This window comes from Emydura macquarii, unplaced genomic scaffold (genome assembly GCF_026122565.2).
Source record: "Emydura macquarii macquarii isolate MOO-44397 ecotype Brisbane River unplaced genomic scaffold, CSIRO-AGI_Emac_v2 contig_2768, whole genome shotgun sequence".
Taxonomy (NCBI): Eukaryota; Metazoa; Chordata; order Testudines; family Chelidae; genus Emydura; species Emydura macquarii.
This window is the reverse complement of record NW_027132905.1, coordinates 15,826,452-15,836,385: the sequence shown is the minus strand read 5'-3', so window position 1 is coordinate 15,836,385 and position 9,934 is coordinate 15,826,452. Positions and strand designations below refer to the sequence as shown.

Here is a 9,934-nt window from a genome sequence, read left to right as displayed (position 1 = left end):
GACCCACTCACTGAGGGTAGTTAACATACTTACAGGTAACTAACTTGGAGATCTACATGTAACAGCTGTAAGAGGCTTGAGCAGCTAGGTTCCTGAATTCTGAGATGTTAGTTTCTGCCTGCTGCAGTGGATAACAGCTGATTTCCCTTTGACACTGACTGCCATTCCTGTATAATCAGCTGCCCAAAGTACACAGCTTGTTCCATAATTATACTTGCAATGGGAGACTTAGCAGACAGATGAATCAGAGTGCAGGAAAGAGAGCTGTGAATACTGGAGTTTGATTTTTCTTTCTTGCTTGATTGGTATTTTTTATTCCTCCACTGGAAATCTATTGCAAACTATTTCCTGGTCTTTCTCCAGAAGGGTAATGCCAAATTAACTAGCTATCATAGATTCATAAAACAGGATACTAGCTGAGAGATTGGTAGTTTTAGGACATTTCTGAAGGTGAGGATGATCCTGTTGAAAATTACAGAGACAGAAGGCCCAGACAGATCAATAGAGGAGTTTACCTTTCTTGGATTTCCTCTCTCCCCCTCCTCTGATTGGCCTTTGCCAGGCTCAGCGCTGTTAAACCTTTAGTATTATTTGGGGATTGTATGTGTTTAAATACCGCAGATGCATTATTTACCAGTGGAAAATCCTGGCAGAGTTTGAAAATACCACAAGACATGGAGTGAAGTGGAGGCCTGTTGAATTATTTATGAGCTCAGATAGAATGCAATCGTTATTGCTGCTGTAACAAGTTTATTTCTTTAAATTAGTATTTTGTGGTTTCCTCTCTCTCTCTCTCTCTCTCTCTCTCTCAAGCTCAGTAATGACTTACCTGCTTCCACAGACATGGGCTGTTGGAGCTCCTGTCTCTCTTCAGACTGTTTGTTCATCAGGAGTAATTACAGGTTATATTTTTCTAATACTTGTGCATATATTACTGCCATCTGACTCATGAAATATGTATTTGGTGTGTATAGTTGTTTTCGCACACTAGCCAATCATGTTTTGCCTTATACAGGAGAGAGGATTGAATTTTTCTATTCATTTCCGAATATGGACCCCTGTGAGTCATCAGCTTTCTCTAAGAGCAACTCTATCCCTGTCCGTGCTATTTCCCTTCCCATCCCTTGAATGGGCTGTCTCTACCTCCTTGCACAATTACGCTTCTTTTTGGATCAGTGAATACACACTGAGGTTATATGGTATTTATTGTAAAGGGCACAAATACTTGCAAAGAAATTGCTTGATCCTGAAGGTTGCATGATACAGCATGGTGCACAGTGTTGAAATGCTCCACCATTAGTCCAAGCAGAGGCTATCTGAGTGCAAGGACAGGAAAGATCTAAGCCTGGTGCTCTGCACTGAGTGGAAGTAAGTCTCATGCTCCTTGCATTCCCAGAATACAAAGCTCATTGATGTAAACAGAAGTTTTTCAATTGACTTGAGAAGACTTTGACCTTGTCACAAGAATGCAGGGCTAAAAAGGGATGGGGTGTGATCAGAGAATGGGAGTGTGTGAGGAGCCCTGGGCTAAAGAGTGATTGTCCTCACAGTGGCTACATATTCCCTTCTGAAGGTCAGATTCAGCCACCTGTACTCACATTGGTATAATAACTTTCTCTGAGTAGCCCCAGTCATTTCAGTAAGTTATTATATCACATGCATAAGGGTAGCAAAATCTGTCCTTATGACACACTTCTGCTATCGGGCAGGAGAAATTTGGCAGCCACATAGCAGGGCTCCCAGCAGTGCAGGATTGCGTTCTCATGGGTGTCATGTCTCACATCACTTTCTGCTTTGCACTTATATTATATTCACAGGGAACAACTTTCTCACCACACCCATGTGACTCCCCATTGACCCTGCGGGTACATCTACACAGCCCATGGGAGTGAGCCTCCCAACCGAGGTCAATAGACTGGCTAATGGGCTCGCACCAGTGCTCTAAAAAATAGCTGTGTAGACAGTGTTTTGAAGTTGCAGCTCGGCTGGAGATCAGGCTTTGAAGCCTAAGAAGGTGGGGTGGGCTTCAGAGCCCAAACTCCAGCCTGAGTCACAAGGTCAAAGTGCTGCCTATGCAGCTATTTTTAGAGTGCTAGTCTGAGTCTGTTGACCTGGACTGGGAAGTTTGCCCCTGTGGGCTGTGTAGGAAACCCTGAGAGACTCACAGTAGTGGTCAAAGGGGAATTCAGTCAGTGTGACAAAGTCAGCTCTAGGCCTCTGTTGACAGTGCCAACAAACATGTCAATTGCATCAATATTTGGTATGGCATGCACTTTATGTTTGCAACTGTGTGCCTAAAATTTTTGAAAATTAGATCCTTTTACCGGTTCATGACTGGCCCGTCATAAACTACTTTAGACTGTTTCAGTGTGTGATGCTCAATATCTGTGCATGCACTGTTTAAAAAAAAAAAAAAATTCACCTGGGCTTAAAAATGAACAGGAGTCATTTCAGGCCAAATGGTGATTTTAAAGCAGAGAATTAGAATTGAAGTAGCTTCTCACACATAGCACAAGGGCAACACCATGATAATTTTTTGTAAACAGCTTGATGCAGGAGAGAGAGTGGAGTAGAAAAAACAACTAGAAGCAAAGGCTAGCAGATTCAGAGGAGTTACTCTGAATTTCAGATGCTGTAGCTGAGGGTAAGAATTTGCCCACCAGTATTTTAAAAATTCAGTAAGGATTGAGAAACCTAACAAGACAGAGAAAGAAGGAAAAGAACGCCTCCTGAGTGATGCAAAAAATGGTGCTGTCGTCTTCAGGCTAAATCTATCAGACTAGAGCATCATAAATCAAAGATTCATTGCTCCCTCTGCTCATTAGCTGTGTGAAACTGTGACTAAGCTTGAAGGTTAGTTGGTATACTTCAGTATTATTGTTCTTGCTGCCTTGTTCTGAATCAGGAGTGTCGGCAAGCAGCCATGACTCACACACACAGTCTGCCCCTGCTAGCTGCCAGATTTCCACTATTTTTTTTCCATGTGGGGGAAAGATGATGAGGCCTTGTATGTCTTCTGGCTTCATTAATTTTTGCTTGGACAAAGGCAAAAGTATTCAAGTGGATCTCTTATTTATTAAAGGAATTGAATTTCTTCACTGGACTAGACTTGGAATGTAATAGGCAGCAATGTAAAGTATTAAGGATACAAACCCAGGGAACATTTTTATTTTAATGATTCTATTTTATTATTATTATTTTATTATTTATTTTTATTATTTATTTTATTTAATAATAAAAATGTGCAATCTCTCTCGGCAAACTAGAGCTGCTGAACAAATTCATTTACATTATATGTTTTTGGGGACCCAGACGTGAATCATTTGGAAAAATCTGATCAATTTCGTTTTTAGCCATTATAGAAATATTCAAACACCAGTCAACAATATTTGCAAATGTTTTCTTTGAGGTCACATCATTTTAAAAAATGGATTCTTTCTGAACTATGAATTTGCCAGGGACTTGGAGCTCACTGAGGGCTAGACCCTTTGACGTGTCTGGAGAGATTTGCTTGAAATATAATGAAGTTATAATCTGAAAATGGCCGCAAAGAGCACCACATCTTTTTTGAAAATTCAGGGGGAGTAACAAGCTAAGCTTGGGTTTCTGGCTCAACCTGTTATGGGAAGCTGCTTTTCTGGAATGGATCTTGGCCTGCCTTGAAAATAAAAGCATTGAGGAGACACAAGGATCCTTTGATACCTACACACAGCAATTGTCTAGATTATTCCTGCTCTTGTATAAAAGGGAATAGTTCCACTCAAGATGAAATAGTGGCTAAAATAAACCTGCCATGTTATAAGCATTTGAAAACAGTGCAATGTACTACATTATACTATTTTGTTCTTCCCTTGCAGCAAATTTGTTTTTCTGACTAAAATAATAAGTGTTTTCAGCTCCATCATCATGTGATCTCAAAGCACTTTGGGAACATTAGTGATTTGCTTGGGAGAGATGAAATCTTACAACAAATCCTGTGAAGTCAGTAAGGATCCTTCAATGGGTAGCACCTAGCTAACCTTGTGATGGGTACATCATAAATATTAGAGCAAGAGAAAGATTGATGGAAAGTGTTATACTCATGTGACTATTAAGTGTAAGGCAAAATTTCCCAGACCAAAAGCTTTAAGATGAGTTGAAGTTGAGACTGTTTAGCTTAAAAAGATGAAATAATAAAAAATGGGAAAATTCAAAGTTAAATACATACACCCACCCAAACATCTCTCTAACTCTCTATTTTCCAGATGAAACCTGGTCCTGATTATGGGCTACATTCTAGCTCCTTTATGCTGGTCCAATATAAAGCAGCCCTTCCCCCCAGTGGGGAATTCCTCTGACAGGCTGGGATTCCCCAGGTAATTGGCATAATGGTCCTGTGCTTCATTCCCCCAGAGGCCTCCACATATGGGTGTACTGGAGGTGTGACGGGTATGCCACAATTGGGAGAGGCTGTAGCTTGATCTCTCTGTGCTCTGGTTATTCTGGGTTTCTGGAGTAGTCCAGGGCAGTTGAGGAAACTACCGTAGATTAAAGAAGCCCGAGGGGCTGCTCTTGTTTGAGCTGGGGGCTGAGCAGGTACCCAGCCATGCCCAGAATTTGGGAGGCAGGCACCTTTGCTTCATCCCCTCCTGGGCTGCACCTGCTGAGCTGAGCTTCTTATGAGTCATTGAATCAGGCCCACTAATTCTGCATCTGTTTCTCCACCCACCTTCCACCAGTAGTCTCTAGGGTCCTGCTACTGCTGCCCTGTCGCATTCAGCTGCCATTCAAATCTAAATTTACATAATTTCAACATGAAACCAACCATCTGCCTAGGGTCAGGAATTTTACAGTGAATCTGAGTATAGTTTTGAGTTTGCAATGAAACTAGAGATGGAACTTTAAATCTGACACGCTCCTTCCCTGTGCACCGGTATTGGCAGAGGGGACGATCTCAACGTCTGGATTCAAAATTGCCCACACAATTCCCAGACTGAGAGAAATCCCTTTTTCTGGGTACAGTATTGATACAGCTCAAGACAGCACAACTCTTGTACAGATGGTGGAAATCTCACAAGTCTGGGTGGTCTCTTTGGATCAGAAATCTCATGAGAAAAACCCCAAACTTTTTGGTGCCAGTCTAAACTCGGTTCCGAGTTCAGGGTTAACTCCATTCTAAATCTGAACACTACCTTCTTTGGCTCATCTCTAAACAAAACCTGTGAGATTTGAGCTTTCCTGAGGTGTGTCACCTGGTTTTACTTTTAACTCAATGGGACAATATCACAAGGTATGGAGTTCTGAGATTGAGCCACCTTGGAGCTCCCCAGAGAAAAATGGAAACTTCAACTTTACTAAGAGATTTACATAATGACAGGAAAACCAATTTAAATGCAAATGGCCTAGTAAGATGGTTGGAAAATTTGCAGTGGCTCTGGCAGCTTGGTACAACATAAAGAGAAAGGGGGCTAAACAAACACATACACCATTGTGTGAGCCCATGTATTTAGCCAGGTTTGTTCCTTTGACAGGTATTCTTTTTCTTCACCTAAAAAACCAGCCTCCTCTTAAATTACTGTGAAGGGAACAGCCATGTGTACTGTATATTAAGTGAACAATTTCACCAGGTGCCACATGTAGTAGATGTGCTTATTGAATGCTTTCATTGGATATTGTAAATTCAGGTGCTGTTGGTACTTTCAGTGCATTCCTTTTCGTGTTCTCTTTTTGTATCAAGCAGTTGGGTATGCACCGATTTCAGAAGACTAAGGAAAACCAGTCAAAACCTTTTAACTGTGCAGGCTCTCAGCCGTGAAAGGCTTGGCTAACCTTGTGTCAGAGGTCAAGAATGTGCTCCAGGAGGCCCAAGAACAAGCCTTTCTCAAGCCTTCAGGTAAAATAAAGCCACAGCACCGGCTGCCAGGGAGTTTGAAATGCCCCTGATAGTGCATGGGGGTATCACATACGAACAAATAGGAAGAGGCAGGTCAAAAAGAGGGTTTAGTGAAAGCTTGAGAGAGACTCAAATTGTTGAAAGAGCTTTGAAGGCAAAAGAGAGGCTATTATTTTTTTCCTGCAGTGATTATCACATTGCCTTTGGGGATTCCCAGGGTGGGGCATGTGAGAAAAGAAACAAAGCAATCAGTGAAAAACTTTATTTTCCTCATTGTGTTTGGGAATGCATTATTTTGGATTAGGGGTACTTGCATTTTCAACCTTCTGCTGGTCAGGAAAGATAATATCCTCAGAAGAAAAGGGACCATCTGATATCATGACGGGGTCATTGCTGGCCTTGTGGTTACAGCATGGAACTAGGCAGGAGTCAAGAGATCTGGATCCTTATCCTAGCTGTGTCATAGACTTTCAGTGTTAAGACTCTGGGAAAGTCATTTAAAACTGTCAGGGTGAAATCCTGCCTGCTATTGACTTCACTGGGGCTAGGATTTCACTTTCAGTGCCAATTTCCCCATTTGTGAAATGGAGATGACAATACTTCTTTACTTCATAGGGGGTTGTGTGACTTAGTTAGTTTACTGTTTGTAAGGTGTGTTGCAACCTGTGGACAGAAGGTCCTAGAGAAGGACAAAATATTATGTAACTAGTGATTGACTGCCATTTCATTTTCAAAACAGTGCCAGGGAGTTCTGCTGACTGTTTCTATTTGTCACTTTAAGAGAGGCATCCAATGTACTAAATTAACAGCAAAGTGGGATGGGTCCACTGCCATGAACATCTCATCTAGTAGACCCAATGGCCCTATTCATGATATTGTAAATGTTATTGATCGATTTGCTGATACTGTAAATATTTGGGATTTCGTTTTTGCCTGCCAAAAACAGTGGGTCTCTTTTACATCAGCCAGTCTCATTTGAGATCTTTTTAGAGTGAAGTTCAATGAGATGCAGTTTCTAAGTGAACAGGACAAAGAGAGAAAAAGCCAGATGTATATTTTCAGCCTACATCTGTGTGAATTTCAGCCATCACATCAATTAGGTTAAAAGGTAATATAAACATTTAGTGCTAAACTCATCCTGCATCTGCACCAACTTCTGCCTGCCCAGCTCCTAGAGGAGTGTATCTGGTGGCATAAAGTCCACCACACTTGACCAGTATGAATCTTGATCAGTAATGACCAAAAGTTATCACTATCTGTTGACTGTTTGGTGCATCTGTGTGAATGAAGCATGTTAAATCTTGATCCAGTTTCTAATACAGAAGTGCTTGTATGAAAAAAGCCCTCATTCTGACAGGCTCAAACAAGAAGCCAAGTAATGAAATAGGTCATGGCACTACCTCTCATTGCAAAAGTGGTCTGTTCAGATCAGGGTGGAGGCATATCTGTGAGGCAGTGTGGGGATAGCTTACACCGACTCATTTCAGATTGGTCATGATGCAGCCATTTTGGTCTCTACCAGCCTTGGCTGGATTTGAATTAGTAACAGGACCATGGTGTTTCTTTGGTGTAATAAGTCATTTCCATAATAATTAAAGATTTTCTTGCCTTCAGTGTTTCTCTTCTGGACATTTTGTCTCTCTTTACTGAATATGCAGCTGGTGTACTGAATTTTCAGTCTGCTGGTTCCAGTTTAAGACACTCAGTTCAATAAGGCAACTGAAGACAACTCAAGATAAGGAATTAAACTGCCACATCACGATGACTGAATTTACACTTTATTACAGCTTTGACAATCTTTGGAATTTTCCATTCCTCAGACATTTCCAGTGTGTAGAACTCTCCACAACTGTTGTGCTGAGCACTTTAAGTCAGTCCTGTAGGACAATGGAAGTGGAAAAAATATCCAGGATATGTGCAATATAATATGTGAGAGCTAATCTGATCTAGCAATTATCTCCACTCGTGAGGGCAGATGGGATTACTTATGAAGAAAAAGGTCATAACAACAGAGATCAGCCCTCATGTGGTGTTTATATACACTGATTACAGTTTTATTGCTAGATACTGGAGATACAGAAGCAAGAGGCACTAAGAAGTTGACATGATTACAAGTATCTACGCTCATTGTAATTGGATTTCTTAAGGTAACTCAAGAATGTTTGCAAAGGAGTCTACACTTGACTCTGTATCTTCATGTGCTACATTTAGGATAATATACCACCTTTGACCTACATAGAAATTCCCATTGACGTTAATGAGAGTTGTGTGACCATTGTTTGCTCTGCAACTTAAATAGATTCAGTTAATGATCTAGTGCAGGGGTGGGGAACCTTTTTTCTGTCAAGGGCCTGATGGTGGCCCTGGCGGCGGGGGAGAATTCGGCAACGGCGGGGAATTCGGCGGCGGCGCGGTTTCATGGCAGCGGCGGCGGGGTTCTGTGGGGGGCGTGGGGCAGTGCCCGCCGCCGAAAAGGGGCAAACGGCGGCAGGGTTTTGGCGGCGGGCACTGCCCCCCCCCCCATGGAACCCCGCCGCCGCCGTGAAACCATGCTGCCGCCGAATTCCCCGCCGCCGCCAGGGCCAGACCAAATGATTTTGCGGACTTTATACGGCCGGACATTCCCCACCCCTGATCTAGTGTAAAGCTGGGAGACAGTAATAACAAAGGAAGACTATAGTTTTCCTGTTTTTAAGTATTTCCACTAAAAAAGGTTGGGTTTATTTTATTTTTTGTTTTCCCCAAGAATTTGAATGGGCTTGGTGAAATGTATTGCTCTCCCTGCCTTCCTCCCTTCCCCCTCCTCCCCGCCCCCCATAAGGGATAGTTACTTCATCCAACCTTACAGTTTTCTGCCTCCTAAGTTGTAAGTGATTAAACAGTTTTGTATGCTCACAGCCACACAAATGTATGGGCAGCTGTTAATTTTTCTCCCTCAGTTCAAGCTAGATATAGGTTCTTCTTGGTTTGTTTAAATAAAAAAACAACAATGAACAGTGCAAAAATCAGTGGACAGAAATGTTGCCAGTCTGGAAGAGGGATCATTTTACCTTGCTGAGTAAATGTTTATAGAAGTGGTTTCAGCACAGGATGTACCAAAACCCTGAATCCTTACTAATCAATGATTACTCGCTAGAAACTAGGAACGAAGGACAGGATAGTCCACTACTCCAAGCTCAGACCTGATTATCTGGCAGTCAAAAATACTCCAAAGCTTTGTTTGGGTTCATTTTCTTGTCACTGATTCATGGCTGCCTGCTACAGCTGTGTTAATAAATATATAGCAGTACATTTTTAGATTCAGTAATAGAGTCAGCTGTGCAAGGACAGTTTCCATGTCCCTCTCAGCCTGAGGTAAGTTTTGAGAGTGTGTTAGGACTGGGGCTTACTACTTTCAGCAGCATAACTCTACACCCTCATTTTCATCCTTGTTTTGTTACTAACATACTTCAGTCTATGTTTTCAAAAGTGCTATTAATTTTGGGTGCCCAACTTCAGACACCTAGGGCTTGATTTTCCAAAAGTGCTGCACTGGAGTTGTGGGTCCTTAAGTCCTGGCTGTTCCCCAGCTGCTGCAATGCACATAAGGCCATGGTGGATGGGATGAAAGTTTGGGCAGCCCAATGCAGGGATGAAACCAGGCTTCTGGATCCTGGCCCTTCTCTCTCGATCTTGTCGCATCCCTGACTCTTCCCCATTTTACTAAAGTACCCCCTTCTCCCTCCAGCACACCTGCTTTCTGATTTGGGGACCTGCTGTATCTTTGTCAGCTTGTATTCCCGAGGTACAAAGTAACCTGCCAGCTGTTTTTCCCCTCAGTTGCATCAGCTGACAGGACATAGTATCATGAGGTAAAAGAGGGAGATCAACAGATTACTGCGTTCTTGTGCTAATTACAGTTTAATAATTAGTGTCTATCAAAATCATGCCTTTCAACTGCCACTCATTTTGCTCTGTGCTTGCCAAATAACTCCACCTTTCCACAGCCACAGCATTCAAGGGTCACAGAGTGAGCACTTTTTAATTTCACATCCAGATTCTTCCTAACCTGCTCTTTAACTT

The 9,934-nt window shown here is 42.1% G+C and overlaps 1 long non-coding RNA gene across 1 annotated transcript in view; it reads left to right on the top strand.

The window, feature by feature from the left end:
• The first annotated feature begins 4,239 nt into the window (after positions 1 to 4,239).
• The window catches only part of LOC137165829 (uncharacterized), a 32,295-nt gene continuing 26,600 nt past the window's right edge, over positions 4,240 to 9,934 (top strand). The window contains exons 1-2 of the long non-coding RNA XR_010923502.1: positions 4,240 to 4,355; positions 5,720 to 5,872. This is a non-coding gene — a long non-coding RNA (uncharacterized lncRNA). The remainder of the gene's footprint in view (positions 4,356 to 5,719; positions 5,873 to 9,934) is intronic.